At 43.1% G+C, this 20,512-nt stretch overlaps 2 long non-coding RNA genes across 2 annotated transcripts; one reads left to right on the plus strand and one right to left on the minus strand.

The window, feature by feature from the left end:
* Positions 1-5,976: 5,976 nt before the first annotated feature.
* On the minus strand, positions 5,977-9,638 carry LOC140610724 (uncharacterized). The gene is made up of 3 exons (XR_012012279.1): positions 9,536-9,638; positions 6,786-6,955; positions 5,977-6,105 (listed from the first exon to the last, which is right to left on the minus strand). It is a non-coding gene; the product is annotated as an uncharacterized lncRNA (long non-coding RNA).
* A 45-nt stretch (positions 9,639-9,683) lies between these two features.
* LOC140610728 (uncharacterized) lies at positions 9,684-10,414 on the plus strand. The gene is made up of 3 exons (XR_012012280.1): positions 9,684-9,763; positions 9,966-10,141; positions 10,285-10,414. It is a non-coding gene; the product is annotated as an uncharacterized lncRNA (long non-coding RNA).
* The last annotated feature ends 10,098 nt before the right edge of the window (positions 10,415-20,512 follow it).

The following is a 20,512-nucleotide window of genomic DNA, read 5'->3' on the forward strand; positions in this document are numbered from 1 at the left end:
CCCATCATGACGGAGCTCTGTGTGCATGGACACGAGGTCTCCACCAGGCTTTGGAGGACCGTGTCCTCGTCTCCTCTGTGTCACGAAGTACCTAGCAGGGTGCTTGGTCGTGGCTGCTGCTAAGGAAGGTTTGATGAATGGATGAATATATGAATAAATGAAATCCCTATCAGAAGTTCTTCTTTTCTCCTTTTTAACCAAAGTTTATAATGATTTTCCAAAAGAGGAAATAATCCTCCTGCAAGAGGTTTCAACTCTGAGTCTTAATCTTTTCATATTAGAGCAAGTGAACTTCGGGTACTATCCTGGGAGATGCAGTGAGTGGAACACTAGGGCCGAGGACTAAGTCAGAGATAGCAGTGAGCACCGGGAGGGTGGAGGTCCCAGAGACACTCGGCGACCTGGGTCCTCTGGGTCCCATTTGTTTTGCTGGATGACCCCGCTCGCAGGTGCATCGAGTGTGTGGCTGCAGGCCCTTCCCCGGCAGGGACAGCAGCGGTGGCTCGGTGATGAGGCCCACTAGGGGCTGGGACCGCCCGAGGGATTGTCAATGAACCACCTGATTCACAGTTGGCAGCGATGCTACAAAGTAGCTGTTTATCCCAGGAGGGACCTGAGGCCCAGCGAAGTGCCGGCGGGGGGAGGTGGGGGGAGCAGTGCAGAGTCGGGCCCTGGGGGTCGGTGGCTGGAAGCCCCAACGTGCTCGGGGCCCGGATCTGCAGGGCTGCTGCCAGGAGGCATGAGGTGGGCCTGTGCACAGCGTGGGGCTGGGGTTGGGCTGGGGCAGACGGCAGAGGCTGCAGATGGGCCTCGCAGGGAAGTCTGCATGTCCCACGCCTGGCACAGTGGCCACCTCGACTCTCTCAAGCTTGGCTGAGCCGCAGGAGGCCCGGGCTTGGAGGACTCCAGCTCTGCATGTCCTGTGGATACTGATGTCTGCTCATCTGGACGGGGCTGACACGACTTCGGCCCAGATCTGGCAGGTGTGAGGGAGCAGAGCTGGCTCCTCTGAGGTCAGCGTAACCTCCAGCATCACAGGCTTTCCGAAGCCACCAACGTGTTCTAGACACCCTCCTTGCCCCTGTCTCCACAGCGACCCCTGCAAGTAGTGAATAAGCTGAACGGCAGTGTGATTTCTGGAGCAGCTGAGCTGCAAGTAGCTGTGAGTCCTCCCACCCCCGGGAGGCGAGGGAGGGAGGACCTAGAGCTGGGGTGAGAGGCCAGGTCCTGTGCCCCAGCTGGGTTCCCGCTGGGTAGGAGGCAGGCCCACGTCGGACGGAGCAGAGGGAGTGTGGCCGGGGCCGGGGCCAACAGATGCACCCTGAAGTCAGGGGAGGAGCAGCAGAAAAGTGGGAAGCATAGGGGCCGCCGAGCACCGCTTCCTCTGCCACCTGGTCCGTTCTGCATGCTCCTGTGAGCCACTGATTGCATCTGCGGGAGCCACTGTCCTCGGCCAATCTACAGAAGATTTCCCCCTTCCAGAGAGGTGCCCATCGGGAGGCTGCCACCGGGTCATGGACGTCCCCGCCCGCAACACGAGGCACAGCCCAGCAAGCTATGCCCAGGTTGATTGGAGAGGAGTCCAAGGACTGGGCTCCACGCGTGGGGAGGGGATATGTGGTTGGAAAGTACGGATCAGTGGGTCTCCTCAACTGGCTTTAGGGTCCAGCCAAAGACAAAAAAGAAAAAAAAGTCATGCTAAATAAATGTTATTACAGCAATCCAGGCTGACACAAGGAGCAGAAGGCATAACTATAAACGGTGGGCATTCATCTGTGAGATAATAGCTTTTTATTTTCTTTTTGCAATAAGAACACTCATCTCCTGAAATGGTTTTGGTCGAGAAATGATCAGCTCAGAGAGGTGGCTTATCTTTTAGTTACTTTCAGGCTCTTGTGCGAGGGAATACATTAAATGAGATTTGGGATTCTCTTCTGAGGAACACTTAAATCTTGTTTGTTTTATAAATACTGTGTATAGTGTTATCAGTGTTATCCTATTTGTCTCTGTCCTCCTTCATTTCTTATGCACCAACACCTGATAACCATCGATTTATTTAGCCAGAGAAATGAGACAAAATTAAAAGGCGAAATTAAGTTACTCGTATTCTAAGACAGTTCCTCTACGTCACGTGAAATTAGTATATCCTGCTTTTTAAGTGCAAAAATGAGTCCAATATCATTTTAAAATACAAGAATTATCATCCAAAAAAAATAAAAATTAAAAAAAAAGAATTATCATCCAACTAAACTTAAAAATAATATTATCACAACTACAGTGGTTGCTCTTACTTGTAGCAAGAGTTTCTCCCCCTCATTGGACTCAACAAGTGGGTTATGTGCCAAGTATTGCTACTCATATGGAAACGTGAGGTTTCAAACTTGAGGAATACGAGATGTAGTCGGGTCAGTAAGTTATCTATGCAAGTTAACTGCAAAATGTGCTAGGGCAGTAATAGAAGTCTGTTGAGTGCCATGGCACTAGTAGACCATGAACATTTAAAAGGCTTCAAGGGTGAGGCACCTGGTGGCTCAGTCCATTGAACCTCTGATTCTTGACTTGAGTTCAGGTCATAATCTCAGGGTATTGGGATTGAGCCTGGGGTTGGGCCCCCCACTCAGCATGAGTCTGCTTATCTCCCTCTTCTTCTTCCCCATCTTTCTCTCTCTCTCTCTCTCATAATCCTTAAAAGGCTTCAAGATAAAATATGAATTAGTCCTTGAAGGATGAGTAACCTCTGGCAGACTGGCTTACTAAGTAGGAAGAACAGCATGACTAAGATAGGCGCGGGGCAAAGTGTGTTTCTGTGGTTCAGCGAGTAGACCAGTTGGCATGAAGATAGAGCATATGCAGAGAAGCCTTCAGACAGGACTTAGGGAGTGATGAGAAGCCATCCATCGTAAGGTATTGAGCTTCCTTTAATTAACCTGTCAGCATTTGGTAAGATGGGTAAGAGAATGAAGCGTTCATAGAGGATCGCTGTTAGAAAGCTGTTGGGATAACGCACAAGGGAGGTGGTGAGTGCCGGATCCTGGGCTGAGAACACATTCCATAGATGTGACAATACCCTTAGAACTTCGGTCCCAAAGACCTGGTTGGACCAAGAGAACAGGAAGAGGTATTGACGGTTCCCAGGGTCCAAGCCTTTGTGACAGATGATAATGTTCACCGAAAGGGAGGTTGAGCAGAGGAACTACTCTGCTTGTGGGGAGGATTAGTTCAGTCCTTGATATGTGGAGTTAGAGACACAGCAGGATGATTAGGAGATGATCCGCAACCAGCTAGAAATGAGGCATGGTTGCTTGGATGAGGAACCCATGTGGAGCTGTTGACGCAGATGACATCAAAGGACATGTAGGAATGAGATTCCAGAGAAGAGTTTAGAAGAAGGTTTAAAAAAAAAAAAAAAAAGGTTCAAATAGAATGTAGGGAAAGACCACGAGTAAAGGGGCCCAAAAATGAGGATTCGAGGAGGACTGAGTTTAGCAAGAAAAGGAGTAGGACAAGTGCCGGATGCCGGAGAGAGGTCAAGAACGATGAGCATGTCTGGGATTGTAACAGTATTTTATCTTCCTGAAGCAGCAATTCTGAGAAAGTGGTACGAGTGGCGCACATTTTGCAAGCGGCCCACCAGTGAGTATGACAAGGATGCCCGGAGAGTGAGAGAAAAATACATTTCCAACCACTGGAGAGGGATATTTGGAACAGGAACGTCACAGGAATGACAATGTCATTTGTCTGTGCTGAGTCTGTACAGTTCATCGTGTTATGTGACAACACTGATAAAAAAGACTCAAATATTAAAATTGGATGATCCATTACACTTATCAATTAATGCGCTCACAAACCAATCTTATGAGCCTATAATAATTTCTTTGACATATGCAGATCAAAGTTTGTATGCCTTTAAATTAATTTAAAATCTCTATCAAATGTTTTCCTTAATTGGAGAACTATGTGGAAATATTTTCCTTGTAAAGCCTGCAAGGTTTTTTTATATAATTGGAATAGCAGTCCCCAGGGAATCATCTGACTTCCAAGTCTTTCATTTTGGGGGTTTGACACACTAGTTATTTACACTGAGACTTGAAATCCATCCCCATAAAGAGAACAGGCCAGATCCTTAAGAAGTTGAAAGCTCTAGGGGCACCTGGGAGGCTCAGATGGTTAAGTGTCTGTCTTCAGCTCAGGTCATAGTCTCCAGGTCCTGGGATCGAGCCCTGTGTGAGGCTCCCTGCTCCGTGGGGAGCCTGCTCCTCCCATCCCCTCTATCTCTGCCCCTTCTCATGTTCACACACACACTCTCTCTCTCTCCTTCTCTGTGCCTCTGTCTCAAATAAATAAATAAAATCTTAAAAAAAAAAAAAGTTGAAAGCTCCCACAGGTGATTCCTATCACCAAGAGAAACTTGAGTTCTCAGGGACCAAGTCATCTTTGGAAGGCTTGTGTATCAGAAAGCCAGGTCTAGGAAACCACAGAAACATGGGTTGAAGACTAACATTTCAGGCAAGGATGATGGGAACCTAGTCGGTGGTCTGTGCCTTCCTCCTTTCAGAGAGCTATTTGGTGACTCCAAACTTCAGGAGAAACTACTAATGAAGAGGGAAAATTGGCAGGGAAAATGCAGGTGGGTGATCGCAGCGGTGAATGACCTGGAATTCCTTATGCCGACTCCAGCAATGAGGATAACGTTTTGGCAGCACGTGTATCTCAAAGGGGAGCCAATAGCCTCATGAATATTATTATAACATGTCCATCTATAGCTTGGAATACACAAAACGAACGGGGCTCTTTGGGCGGCAAATTCTAAGTTTTATCATTATCTCAAATCAGGTAAAATAACATTTTTTATTCAACTGCCTCTTAATCAAATTGTGCTACAATGTATTTTAACTTGTATTTTTCTGTGCTTCCCTTTCTGTCCACACGGACACAATGATTTCCTCCCTCAAAATATTTTACTGTAAGAGCATGTTTATTTTTATTATTATTTTTTTTTTTTACTGTTTTGGTCCCCATGCAAAATCAGATTCCTCTAGGCCATAGGTCATGCCTTCAGTTTGGAGGGGCTCATACATTTACGGAATAACCTTAATAGAACCATAGAACTATTTCCTAAAGCAATTTCTATGCACAGAAAGAGTTGTGAGTTTTTTGGGGTTTTTTTTTTTGATTTTTTTTTTTTTTTGGTTTTTTTTTTTTTTTTTGTTCCCTCTGACTTTCACAAAAATAAAGGGCTAATATCACCAGCGGGCAAATTTTGTAAAATTACTCTCCAAAGTGCTTCAACAAAACCTGCCAACACAACTCAAGCCCAAACTTCCCCCTTCCCTGCTTTGTAGCAAAGGGCCTCCCTGGGACAGGCTGCCAGTCATGCAGACGAGAGCCAAATTGTTTAGTGGATTTGGGAAGTGGACAGATGTTCTCCTGGGATGATGGAGACAGGCACCGCCACATACATTTTCACTTGACGTGTTAACCAATATTCTTAGCCAATTATTCAGAGGCGACCAGCAGTTAATGCATGCAAAGGCAGGAGCTAGAATCATCACTCATGGCTCCCACTCAGCCCCAAACTCCTGCCAAAGTGCTAAATTCCTCTCTCGCTCTGAAAGACACGGAGTTCATTTTGTGTGCCCTTGGATGTGCTTCTTGAGGATTATATTAGAACATCGAAAGCTGATTATGAAATGGTCATTGTGGATGAATAAATAAAGGAAAATAAAACAAACGCTGAGGATCTATGCCTCCAAATACTGAACCGTAAAGAATGGGTTTTACATATGAGAATACATTTGGGGTCTCAAATTACCCCGAGGCTTTGGAATAGTGCAATAAAAGCAAGAGCAGCTGGACCACACCAGTGATATACTGTGATAACTGCTATTAAGCTCATTTGCAAAAGAAATATGATGTAAGAAGATCTATCATTTTTAATGGAAAATAGAAAAAAAATGAAAAGATGATGCAGTCCATTTTGTTCAGAGAGATGACAGCAAAAGAAAGTCAACGACAAGAACCCTCACCGCCAAGCATCCACATGCACAAGGCCATGTTCTCTGCCATGGCCTGGGGCTCCACGCAATCCAGACTGGGACCTGGGACCTGAAAAATGAGAAAATAGAAGGATACAAACCTTGCTTTTAAGAAGATTGCAACCTAAGCATCATTTTAAACTTAGCTTTTTATATTTAAAAAGTGTTTTTTTTTTTTTTAATTTTGGGGGGAAATTGTGCTACATTCAAAATAGACAATAGCCATTTCTATAATTGCTTTTTTTAGGCAAATGCATCCATGTGGCAGATATATAGGATCATATCTGTTAGCGGCTGGTCAGTAAAACAGAAAGGTTGTGATTTTTTATTCCAAAACAAATATTAAAATTGGATGATCAATTACACTTATCAATGAATGCGCTCACAAACCAATCTTATGAGCCTATGATAATTTCTTTGATATATGCAGATCAAAGTTTGTGTGCCTTTATTAATTTAAAATCTCTATCAAATGGGGGTAATTGATCAAGTGATGGTGACAAACCAGACGAAGGACCAGCCACCCAGAGACTGACAATTGCAGGAAGCGGCTACCATGCTCAGGGAAGGAGGACCCAGGGACATGGTGCCACTAGGAGCTGAGGACACCCTCTGGGAGCTGGATCCCTGTGAACGGATCCATGGAAGCTGTGACCACGGAAAGAGGAGCTGAGAAGAGCGAGAGCTGAAACCACCAAGGAGACACAGACACTCATTGAAACCGTAGGCAGGAGAAGGGGGGAGAAATACCTCACTTCCCCCTTCCTCGCCTCTCAAGTCTCCCGCATTGCTTCCCACTGGCGAACCCCACTGGGAACTAGCCAGCAGGGAAGGGACCCGGATGGAGAAGTGTACACGGAAGGCCTCTTCCAGCGGAGAGCAGAGGTGGATACCGCGCTAAACACTGCCTGTACGTGCATCTGCAAATGCAAAGATGCAAAGATGAGGGAGGGAAGTGAGAGCAACTTGCAAAAAGACCAGCCCTGGTTGCAAAGGCCAGCCCTGCTATCCACCCAAAGCCTGTGCCCCAAATGACTGCACCCGCCTACCGCAGTTGTCCCTGAAGACATTTGGATCTCTCTCTAATCTACTGTCTATGCTGCAGAGAGTGTGACCTCCTCAAATCTGCTCCCCCCACCCCCAAATCATGAGGCCCTCTGGTTCCTTTGAAAGTCTTCACTGCCTTCCACGGCTCTTGGGAGAAAGGCAAAATCCTTGTTGTGACCCACAGGGTCCTTCAGGAAGTCCAGGGCTACCTCTCCAGGCTCATCTCGCTCGGCGGCCCCTTCCTGGCTGAACCACAGTGGCTCTGGTTTTCTTGACGTGTTTTCACTGGTTCGTTCACTCATTCCTCGAGAATTTATCAAGGGGCTACTTTCGGCCGGGCCTTTTCCCTCAGTCCAGGGAAAGAGTAGTTCATAAAACAGATGCAGAATATACTTACCTGATGTATGGGTTTTGTTTCTTTATTTGTTTGATTTTTTTTTACTGTATGCGTGTGGAAGGACGACACTAAGTAAGACACAAATATCGATTATTTAAGGTAGTTAACAGTGTTGTGAAGAATGCTTTCATGTGCGACAACATCAGGAAGTCCTTTATAACCATGTGACATTTGGGCAGACACCTAGAGGAGGTAAGGGGTACCTCCCTTGCGATGGCCGAATGTGCCGCATATAGATGAAGAGCTTACCAGGCAGAGGAAAGAGCAAGTGCAAAGTCCTGGAGGAATAAGTACAACATTCTAGAACTTTCCACATCACTACTTCAGAAGAGGATTTCACACTTTCCTCTCATCCTGTATTGATCTGATCCTTCGATCCTGTCTTGGTGAGATAAAATTCCCTGCATAATTTCAAATGTAAATTGTATGTTTATTGGTCTGATAGGTTGATGAGCAGTTACCTCAGCTACTTGACTGCATGCTCTCTGAGGGCAGTGACTGGATTTCTCTTAGGAAATAGGTTTGCGAACTAGGGGTGGTGGAAGGGGAGGTGGGCGGGGGGTGGGGGTGACGGTGACGGGCACTGAGGGGGCCACTTGATGGGATGAGCACTGGGTGTTATTCTATATGTTGACAAATTGAGCACCAATAAAAAATAAATTTATAAAGCAAACAAACAAACAAAAAAAGGAAATAGGTTTGCTGCATAAAAGAGACACTTCAAATACAGGGACTGCAAAAGAGACCAAAGCATATTTCTCTGGCATGTAACTGTTAGGATGAGTCTGGAAGCTCCGTGATGTCAAGAACCCAGAGTCTCTATTTTATTTCCCTGGGGGTCCCCGCAGTATTTCTGTCCTGGCCAAGATCATGTTTATCAGTGTATTTGCAATCCAGGCACTCGACGAGGGGACGATGAGCAGGAACAGGAGAAGGACAACAAGCCTTCTCTTCTGTAGTGAGAACCCAGAAGTCACCTGAGTCACCTCCCCTCCTATTCCATTAGGCAAACCTCATCACATGACCACGCTAAGCTTGAAGGAGCGCTGGCCTAATGAAAATGCTGTTTCCATGAAAGCAGGAAGGAACAGACAGCGAGACACCTGGCAGTATCTACGGTACCGAGCAAGAGAAGGAACTCAGGGGCCTAGAGATACATGTGAGGGGCAGTCGGTGTGCTCGGAGAGAGCCGAAACGAGTGACTGAGTCCAGAACATTGTCGGTCTTGACCAGAAGCATGTGGGCTTGTGGTTGGATGGCAGCAAAGAACCCAACAAGCAACAACATCAATCGGAATCCTATAAGACATCTAACGGGAAAGCAATAAGTGCTTGTCGGGTACCTACTCTGCTGTCCAGGCACAGCTTAGGTTGGTGGAAGGGGGCATAGGCCAAGTTCACACAACAGGGCCGAGAGTGGAACCACTTTGGCACTGAAACCACATTTCCTTAGGAAAGCAGCCCAGAACAGCTGCAGGCCAGCAAATCAATGATCAATACGTCCTTCCTGTGCTGCGGACGGGCTGCTGCTTTTTCACTGATAGCAGATGGAAGAATCGTTCCCCTGTTTAGCGGTCGGGCTGCACGGATGACACTGGCTTTGCTGTGAAGCACCACAGTCCGGTGAGAGCCATAGAACAGACCCAAAACCAACTACAGATCCGATCACCTACTAGGCCTGCCCGAGGACGTGCACCTGTAGAGCCGGATGGCAAGGATGGTCCACTCCAGGGCATGTAGGCACATTTTTGCTGTAAGAGGCCCAACAGCGATGATTTTAGCCTCTGTGGGCCCTGGGACCTCTGCTTTGATTATCAGCTCTGCTGCTGGAGCCCCGAAGCAGCCAGAGACAACATGTGAATGAATGCTCTGGGCTGCTTCCCAATAAAACTTTATTTACAAAAGCAGGTGGCCTCTGGTCTTAGCCCAGGAACCCTGGTTGGCTAAGGCCAGGGTTAAATTGTTGTTTTAATCTGTTTTCCTGGAAGGAAGGAGGAAGCACGTTTTCATTTTTACTTCTCAGAAGTTACATGAGCCCCTGAGGCTGCCCTCCTTACCGGGGACCCTCATTCCACAGCACGGGGTGAGCTCTATTGCTACGTGCGCAGCATGAACAGCTCATGAAGGCCAGCGGGGGAAGGGATGGCCGGAGGTGGCACCATTGTCAAGTGAGGACTTCAGCTACATCATAAAGGATGCTATTTAGTTAGAATCACCGAGAGCTCCATGCAGGTTGTGCCATTCCATCCTCCAACACGTCTATGTACTTCCGTAGCCACGGAAAGGTGAGAAACTAAGGGTCCCAGAGTGAGCAATGAGTGGAGCCAAACCAAGATTTCACCCCAGATGCCTCCCATTTGTTATGCTGTTAAGCCTTCTGGATTTGAACGGCTTGGGGAAGTTGGGACTTAAATTTATTGCCTTTCGATATCAGGAGCTCTACCCCTCTCTCATCAATCCCTCTCATTACCATGCGGGTCATTTCAGGGATGTTGCCCTTACTTCGCATCATGTGCTCATGAAGTTAATAAGGAAGTAAAAGATTTCAAGAATCTTGTTAGCATCGTGCTGGGGGATACCAGCAGGTCTTGGAAAAGAAGAAGCCTTTGCTTTCTACAGTGTCGTGATGCAGGATGCCTGCAACAACTCCAAGTCTGAACTAGGTCAAACTCATATCTATTTATTCCATATTTAAATTACTTTCCGAAATACAAGTTCCATGATTTCAAATATTTACCACCAGGCAGAAACAAATTAACTTTTTTTTTTTTCTCCTTTCTATTATCCTCCTCTCTCTGAACAACAGCAGCGGCTCACCAAGACGTTAAAGGATCTCCATGGCTGTACCCATCGCATGAAAGACCCGTGCAGAACAGCAGATTTTAATTAGAATTGGGAAAGAGCATTTCTGTTTAAGTAAAATGAAAACACAGGTGGTTAAGTGAGTTCACTCTGAGTCTAAACCCCAAAACACTATTTAAAGAGTAAAGTGGCTAAAGGATTTTGTTTTTCTGGTCAGCTTTACCCCAGGTAGAAACAATAGTCCTACCACTGCTGACAGCATGGGGTGATCATGCGCATCTGGCTCCAGGCCAGCCATTCTATGCTTTCATATTCTCTAACTGGAGAAAAAGGTTCTCCAGCAAAATGTCAAGGAGTCTTCGAGTGTAATATCACTCATGCCTTATTTTTTCCCTTAGCTATCTTAAATTTTTGTTAGAATCATGATGTTCTGGGGCGCGTGCCTCCTGCAGCCTTCCCCTGCTCCCGACCACCACCACCACTGGGGGACGTCCTTCTTCTTCTCCCAGTACCTTTTATTACAGTCTATTTCATCAGCTTATGTTTGGTGTTGTTTTGTTTTGTTTTGTTTTTTTCTTTCCTATTTTCTATCAACAACCAAATCAATGGGTATCTTTGGAGCATGCATCTGGCTAGGAAATCGTACCAAACTCAAACCAGTGACGGATTTGCTGACAATTACTCATCAGTGTCATCCCTGAAGATCTAATTTGGTCTCATCTGGAATGCCGTTTGGACAACGAATTCATAATGAGTGACAATCGAGGCTGAAGTGACATTCTGTTCATCGAGATGAATCAAGGCCTGGTGTTTGTCGATGGCAGGCACCAATTAAGAGTCACAGAGACTTCAGAGCAGGGAGGTTCAGGGTCAGAGTCTAACTTAGCCGCTTTCCAGTTGTTGGAAATTACAAAAGTCACTTGAGCTTCCTCCCCTGTAGAATGGGAGTGATGATACGGTGTGGGAGTCGGAGAAGGACTCTGAGGACTACAGTGGAAGGTAACATACAGGAGGCGTTTAAAACACACCTGGGCCTGTTGTTCACGCTACCGTAGCGTCTTCTATTATTACTGGGTTGGTATGAGCCAAAGGTTGAGAGCCTGTGCCGTAGTAAGTACTTAACACACATTATCTCATTTACTCTCCAGTCAACTCTGGAGAGTCGTGTATTTGAGAAAAAAACATCTCAGAGATTTACAGCTCCACGTTTTAACTGTGGTAAAATGGAGAAGCCTGTCTGAAGGCTCCTAAATCCATAATACAATAGCAGAATGAAAAGATTTAAGGCTATTTTTTTTCTCATTGAATACATGTAAATAAGGTAGGATGTCTTCCGAAGCACATACATCTACAAACACTGTGATATATATTTGCATATAGACACACTTTCTAAGCACAATAAATGTTCCCAAAAATGCTTATATTGAAATACACCATCTCCTTTAAGATCATCAAGAATATTTTATACCTTAGGACAGATAGTGAGTTGGGTTAGAAGCACATTTCACGGGCATTGATCTTGCAGCGAGCACCTTCTCATTATTCTTGCCCATTTATATGACTATTTGGGGAAATTAAAGGTGTGGTTGTTTTAACGATGCTTTTGTTTCCTTGGAATTATCTCTAATATTTCTCAGAATACTCACCCTTAAATTAAATGTATGGCGTATTATAGAGGTTGTTTGGGCTTCTTTGTGGCATTTTTATCTCACTTAACTTCCTTTCCAGGTTATTGATTTCTTAGTGCATTTCACTGCATCATCACTAGCTTCTACATGGCACTATTATAGGATATTTTAAAAAGATTGTAAATTATCATAACAGTAAATAACGTAAGCATAGGAACCTGAGTCATCAAAGCACTTGCAGACATTCCAGTACAGCTATATCACCCTATGGGCCAAATAAGACCAATAAGGGTAATTGGCATTTCTCTTTAATGTGTAAATGGCATTTCATTGTCACAATATTAAGGTATAATATATTATTTGCTTGGTTTGTAAGCTTATAAATTTTGTGATTCTTGATAAATTTCGAATATTTGGAGAACATCACACAATTTCAAAATGGTCAAATAAAATTGTATCTTTACATCACATTAGAAGATAATATCTCAATTCCATATAAACGATTCTATACCATTTATGAGTGGAGCAAAGAGCTTAGTCTTTGCTGTTTTCCATATCCCTTTTGAGTTAGTCCCACGGTTCTTCTGCTGTGCTACTCATTGCATTGGTTTCATCTGAGCATCGTGACATTTAGGACAAAATATCCTGTTTAGGGCAAGGCATTTAGTACTTCCGGGCAAAAATACCAGTAACCCCAGACATTGGGATGACCAAAATGCCTCTCCCCATTTCATAAAGCCTGGTAGGGAGTTAAAATCACTAGATGCCAAAAAGTCTACTTTCCCTGCCAGCCCATTGACCACCCTCTACATATCCTGCTTTCTGATAACATGCCCACCCTGGTCTACTCTGCCTTTCAACATGATGAGGGCAGAAGAAGGTGAAGTGACAGGAAGCAAAGTAATTGTCTAAGGGGTGAATCCTGGGACCTGGGAGAAAAAATCAGAGAGGAACTTGGAGGACAGATCAAAACACATGAACAATAATAGATGCCAAAATTAGTAATAACTTAAACATTTCCTGAGTACCAGGCATTACATCAAGTGTCTTTTATGGATTATTTTATGCCTCTATCCACACAACAAACCCATGTGGTGAATACAAGTCATGCCCTAATTCTATAGATCAGGGAATGACTTTAGAGTGTTTGGGTAGGTTAGTTATTGTTCAGTTTTGTTAATCTAGGAGAGAAGATACAAAGATAAGAAGGAAGGAAATGCATTTCAGGACAAAAGAGAAAGAAAGGCCTTGCCCTTCAAAGATTCACACAGTGTGGGATGTCAGAATATAATGATAAGTTGATTTTAAGCCTCAAGAAGTGAAGAGCACTAAAAGTTTATTTAAATTTCTTAAGTATTTTCAAAAGGGATGTGCAAGAGGTCAACCAAGAAGTGGGAAAGCCAGGCTGGAGAATGCTATTCTTACAGCAATAGAGAGCGACTCGGAACAATTTTTCTTAGAAAGCAAAACCCAGGGCGCTGGGGTGGCTCAGTGTGAGCTCCTGCCTTCGGCTCAGGGCGTGATCCTGGGGTCCTGGGATCGAGTCCTGAATCGGGCTCCCTGCATGGAGCCTGTGTCTCGGTCTCTGTCTCTGTCTCTCTCTCTCTGTGTCTCTCATTAATAAATAAAATCTCTAAAAAAAAAAAAAAAAAAAGCAAAACCCGCTTGATCAGGTCTATAGTTAAGCCATCTAATAAATAGCCAAATGACAAACTTTATACTCAAAATATTTCTCAAATAGCCAGAAAATGAGTGAAAACAAACACATGGAGACATAATGAATGCAGACTCCTTCTTCTTCCCTCAGAAATTCAAATATGTGGACATAGGATGATAAAGTCCTTATTCAAAAACAGAACATGAAATCACAGATTTGGGGATTTGAGTGTAGTCTGGTTGCTAAAAAAGGCAGCTTCGGCTACATTAAAATATCCAGATTACAGGAAGCCACATTTTTATTACACTCTGCTATAGATCACATAAAACAACCACAGTGGTAAAATGCTTGTGAGATTTTGGATCCCTACTGAGCAGGGCATGGGATCCATGCTGGCAGCTACATGTATGCAGTGATGTTTTAAACCACAGCTGCCTCATCTCACAGGCAGCGTATATGCTGCTCCTCTCTGATTACAGTCCATCAGTCACCCTGTGAGCTATCACAGCCCTAAAGCCACAAGTTCTCAGCTTCTTGGAAGTCGTCTCGCAGCACTTGCAGTGGCCACTGCAGACAGACTGGGCTTGTCATAAGAGGTGTTGCATTTTCACGTCTGGGATCTGTAGGTCAAACAGTGTAAGCATTTTATGGATTATAATTTGGGTTAGAGATGTGTCTTGGATGATTCAATGATAATTATCGGGATGGTTGGTAGTTAAAATTTTCTTTCAGACGTAATGCATAAACGTAAGCAGAAATCTAGCTTTTCTACAAAAACAGTATTACAAGCAGTAGTCCCAGTCTCATCGTGACTTAAAAACCACTGTGAGAAAAGAATTAAGGACATCAACTAAAGTAAGAGTTGAAGAGATGCGTAACTACATGGGGAAAACATCACTAAGGCCAATATCAGAAGTGAACAGACATGTGCACGCACACAGACACACATGCACAGGCCAGTGTGTGCGTGTCCGCATGTTTGTCTATGGGGGGAGTGTGCTCCCCCTGGATCCCTGCGGTGACATGACCTCTTACGGTTTCCCACGAACTACTCTTCCCATAAATCCCTTCTCTGGTTCCAGTGAGGCTTGGCTACGAGACAGATTTGCATGGGGTTTGAAAAGAGATACAGGAAGAGTGGGTTTCACCCTTGGAAGGCAGGTGCAGGGTGCTCCGCCCACTAGCTCCTTGCACACATCTCTGCTGCCCAGCCCGATCAGCTGATTGGTGGGGCCACCCCCAAGCCCACAGCCTTTTCCATTCCCACAGCTTGCCCTTCAATTTCTCCAGATCCTGGAACAGGTGTATGATCAGCTCCATGGCACAGGTCACAGATTCCCCATAAGGTTACCTGTCCCATCGAGGTTGGAGATGGGGAGAGACAGATGTCGGCTCCTGTTGGTCCTCCTGGGTTTCTGCCGGTCTTTGATCTCCTCTACTTGAGCTCTTCTTTCATGCCAACCTATGGATTACCCCCTCCTACCCAACACCAAACGCAGTGGCAATGGCCTTGCATAGACGTTTAACACGCGCCCACAACTGTATACGGTCTAGTTAGTCCCTAAACGAGTCCTGTATTCCTTATCACTCATAGTGATTCTGCTCGTCTGATTGAAAGCTGGCTGATTCCAGCTAAAATATTAAAGATGGGATTACATCGTATGTTGGTTTGGGTTTAAATACAAACTTTGCCGTTTGCTGGTTGTATGATCCTTGCAAGTTACTTACCATTTACAAGCCTCAAAGTCCTTATCTGTAAAATGGGAATGACAATATTTCCCTTGCGAGGTTACTATAGGGACTGAATGAGGTAACATGGATCATCACCCTATCTCAGTACCAGGCATGCGGTATGACCCTAACTAATGATAACAGCTATCGTCACTCGTCAGCTTATGATTTTAGCATGTCATTTAATTCCTTAGCGCCTAGTTACCTTATGGTTGTTTTAAAATTAAGAAGCGATGTGTCAAAATTGCCTAGCCCAGTCCTTCACCTGTCTAACTGTCTAAATTACCCAGTGGTGTGAAAAAGCATGGTAAGTAAAGAGAATACACATTAGACCTTGTATATTTTAATCAATAAATTGAGCACTGTTCATTTAATTCCCGTTTATTTTCCCCTTCATGACAGTTTCAGGCTTTCCTTAGCCCACAGTTAAAATAAATTGTTTGCAAGTCACTGAGCTTTGTCATTGATAACCACTTAATTAGGAGGTGCTATTTTTCTACATCTGCTTGTCCATCCAGACGTCCAACGCATTCTGATGCTATGCGCGAGAATGCTGACTTCCCGTCTCTCAGGAGTTCCTGTGGTCTCAGAGATGCAGGACAAAAGTGCCGCCCCCGTTAGCCCTCTTGTCACCACGCCTCCCTCCTCTCTTAGCACGCGGGACAGTTCAAAGCTGAACTGACTTTCTCTGTTCTTCCATCAAGAATTGCAAAACTTCCACTCTGCCCGCCTGCTGCTTAGTTCCAATTCTAGTCATAATTTCCACCTTCCCCCCCACCCCGACCTTAGCTATCCTGAAGAGGCAAAGGGCATATTTTAGGTGTAAAGCAAACAAAACTCTCACATTTGCCAAACAAAATTTCCAGATTATATGCCTTACCCACATGAAGCGAAATCTGTGGTTGAGGAGGCATTGCACTATCATTAAAGAGTTTATTTTAATGAGAAGTAGGAAAAACACATATGCCAACAGTATTTGAAGAGAAAGGAGGTATTTCTGTTTTCTATGATTGGATTCACATTGTCTATTTCCCTTAAACATTTGCTTTCTTGGTATATTTGAGTTGTTCTACGTGGTCAGCTGTTTTCCAGTATGAATTTAAAAATTTATTAATAACTCAACGTTTTGCCCTTTTTGTATTTAGGCAAATTCACAATCCATGTTGCCTATATTTTTAGTTTCAGTTTAGATTTTTCCTGTGTTTTCCTTCCTCATCTGGCCCATCTATGGACTAACCCTCTGTCTCCAGTTCATTCCTGGGCACCTGACGTCTGGCTAAAGTCCATGCCTGCGTTTATGCTCTAACAGATGATAGAGAAAGGTGATCGCATTGAGCTCCGTTGCCACATGAGTCCATTCCCCTTTTTTTTTTTTTTTTTTAATCTATGGATTTCTTGTGGTTTGGTTAGAGTCTACTGAGAACTTTCTGGATTCTTTTTTGGTCTTAGTTCTGCTCTTCTCTCCCCACTAAATGGTTGTTCCAAAACTTTCCTGTTTCCGCTGGCATTCCTCTGTCCAATGAGTGTTAGTCCAAAGACGGCTTTCCTTTCATCTTTCCGTTCACTACGTACCTTCTTACGCTTTGCCAACATTTCTTCCTAACTCTGTCACTTTCCCATGATCATCCTCCAGGACCTCTCCATCGTGTCTGTTATCAGTGCAGTGTCACATCCATAAATGTTGGCTCTTAGAAGTCTATTGGCTTCATAATCCAATCTCCCACATCCGCTCTACCTATTTTACTTCTAAAACTTCTCAGCAATCATGCAATAGTGCTGTAAACAAGCGAGGGAAATACTGGAGCTTTAGATTATGAGAGTCATTGTCTCCATCTAGCAAATTACAGATCATAGCAAATGATTACTCCATCATAGCAAATACAGAAATGTTATGTCCTCTTTCATCGATACTCTTCATGTCTATCACAGTCCACATTTCTGTTCTCAATAATTCAAGTAAATATATTTTCTTTCATATTCAGTGTTCTGTTCTCAATAATTCAAGTAAATATATTTTCTTTCATATTCAGTGTCCTTGGACCCTATATTTTTTAAATGTGTGTGTGTGTAATGTTGTGTCATTAAGATTCATATAGTAACATTTCCTCCCTTCAGTATATTACAATTTTTTTTCAAATTCTGCTGCATTTGTTTAGTTGACTTAGAAAATTGATGACAAAAAAAAATTGATGACTGATTTACTTTCAACAACCAAGATTAGACAAAATAGTGCAATTATCTTTATTACTTGAATCCTTGAAAATATCAATAGATCTCAAACTTAAGCTAGCAGGTCAAAATTCCAAGAGTTTGGAGAAAACTGACATCTATATTCAAAGTTTTGACTTTTATGTGCAAGCATATGGCTTTTAGGAAAGAAAATCAATAGCATTCATCAAATTCTTTTATTGTCATGTTTAATACTCAGCACAACCAATTACTATATACCTGATATTGTTGAAATGTTCAGCATGAGATATTTTACTTAATGGCCACAACTATGATGCTACGTAGGTATTATTGTCTCATTTTTAGGTAAAGACATGGAAATCCAGGAACATTGAGTGAACATGAAAATATCAATAAACATTGAATCATAAGAATGATTAACTATGTGAGCAAATATCATTTTTATGACACAGACATGTAACACCATAGAATGGGACATTTCTTTAGCAAATTTTCATATTAAAAAAAAAAAAAGCCCATTCAACAAACTTACTCAACACACACTGAGCTCTCACTGTGTGCTCAGTCACTAGATACTGAAGCACAGTGGTGGGCCGGGTAAGGAGGATGTCACACAACACAAACCATAAATGTTTCCTAAATCTTATCTTCAAACACACAATAAAGTGGCAATGCTTCCTGAAGTTGAGTAATTCTCCAGCACCAGCAAGTAACCTGTAGGTGTTAGTTTTTTTATGTGTGTGCTGTGGGGTTGCCGGTGGAATGTTTCAACTCGTCTTCTAGGAGATTAGTGATATCACTCAGGTCTCCATTGAGCTACATGCCCAACTTGCCCAAGTAGGGTACATATCATCTTATATTGTGCTGTTAGGTAGACTTAAATTAACAGGGATCTTTTCAGATGGCTTAATCTTTTTTTGGCCAATGTAAATGTCAAAAGAAGCAGATGAGATTGTGGATAGACCAGGACAGAGATCCTGGCTCTGATGTATCCTGAACCTGTAACTAGATGTCCTCATGTTTGTTATCTGGGAATTGGTGAAACTACCTCTTTCGCCAGGTGGTTGTGAGCCTTGTAGGTAAAAACGAGCAATGAAACATTAAAAACAATACTTGGAATACCCTAATCTCAATCTAAACTAGGGCAAGATGAAAACCACAAGTAACCTGAGTGGAAAACATAAATTAGTTCTCTCGCTGATATACAAAAATACCTTTATCTTATGAAAGGCGCTTACTAAATGGTGTTCAAGCACTAGGGATGTAAGGAAGACAGGCATGCATTAAATAAAAAACACCAATATAGGATTCAAAGGGACTGAGCCCTTAATCTGTGGGGCCTGAACTAACTCTAGTTAGTGTCAGAATTGAACTGAATTGTAGGACATCCAGATGGTGTCACAGATGATTGCTTGCTGCAGAGAAACACACACACACACACACACACACACACACACACACACAATCTGACGTCAGAAGTGTTTTAACTGTGATAGTATTAGGTGTATAAAGGAAAAAAAAACGAGTTTTTCCTAAACACTGTCCATCTTTGTTATGAAAAAATCTAAGTTATAATCAACACTGCAAGAGATTATGTGATGATGTACATTAATTTGCCATCACTGTGTCTATCCTCTTTGGTCTCTCCTCCTGGTAGAAGAAGGAGGCACCTCTGTCTCTTGTCAGGTGTCCAAGCATGCCTTCTACGGGAGCAATATAGGTCTACGACTCATTGACACTGGGTGTGATCGTGCGACGTACTTTAGCCAATACAACGGGAGGAGACTCCGACTGTGCCACGTCCAAGCAGAAGCAATTTGAAGCATCATGAGTCTCCACCGAGGCCGCCTTCTACCTCTCTCCCTCCAGAAAGTCCAAGTCCAATAAAAGGTTTCTTTAAGCTGTCAGGAAAAGGAGTAAACACATGCAAGAGACCTACAGTCGACTCTACATTTCGCAAGAAATGGATCTTTGTTTTCCAAGCCGCTGAGATTTTAGAGGTTGTTCATTACACAGCATCACCTACAACAAGCTGACTAATCCAGTTTATTATCCTGCATTATTCAAGAAAGGAACTGAAGTATAATTTAGTTATTCTCTGTAAAGCTATCTTTGCTATATGGCAATCATCACAAATCTCCCTGAACCAGCCTGCCTAGGAATTTGGGTCATATCCTTAAGTAATATCTATTTCTGGATTAACTGCTCACAGAGATTATATATAAAATGGGAAAAAAGAGGGTTTAATTCTATCTCTCCTGCTCTCCTGCTTGGTGTTCTTGGGAAAATTCTTAACTTCCCTGCGCCTTGGTTTCTTTTCTGAAAAATAATGTTTATTGTACACACTTCCTAGAGTTACTTTGATGATAATACTGAAATCAACATTTTACAGGTAAGTAAACTGAGCCTCACTTTCATAGTTTATATTGTTTAAGATATTTTGATATTGGAGAAACAGCAAGGCCTGTTAGAAGTGAGGGAAATTGCCTCCCTAGCTTTTGCAGTATAGTTTAGTTTATTAGTAATAACCAAAAAATTATAATTTACTGAGGTCTTACTATGTGCCAGGCACTGTTCTAAGTGGTTTACAAACTTACTATTTTAATCCTAACAACTAAAAGAAAAAAAAGAAAGAAAGAAAAAAGAAAAAGCAACTAGCGTGGTTACTTGTATCAAACTAAATTGCTAAGAAAACGTGGTCCAAATGGGGATTTCAAAGACTAGGATACAGATCTATTTGTAACTAATAAGTTACGTGTAAACGTGTAAAGACAGAAACTATCTTTGTTAATAACAAGCCAAAAAAAAAAAAAAAAACCAAAACCACATACCAAAAAACCACTACCAACAACAACCATGATCTAGGTAAAATATATGGCAGGTTTTTGGTATGAGGTCTTAAAATTCTATCTGGATGTAGTTATGATGATTTTTGTACTAGAGTAAATGGCTTCCACATTTGCTCATATATGTATAATTTATTTAGATGGGTGTCAGAATTTTTATATACTTTTCTCAAATCTGGC

The sequence above is a fragment of the Canis lupus genome, chromosome 2, assembly GCF_048164855.1.
Source record: "Canis lupus baileyi chromosome 2, mCanLup2.hap1, whole genome shotgun sequence".
Classification (NCBI taxonomy): domain Eukaryota; kingdom Metazoa; phylum Chordata; class Mammalia; order Carnivora; family Canidae; genus Canis; species Canis lupus.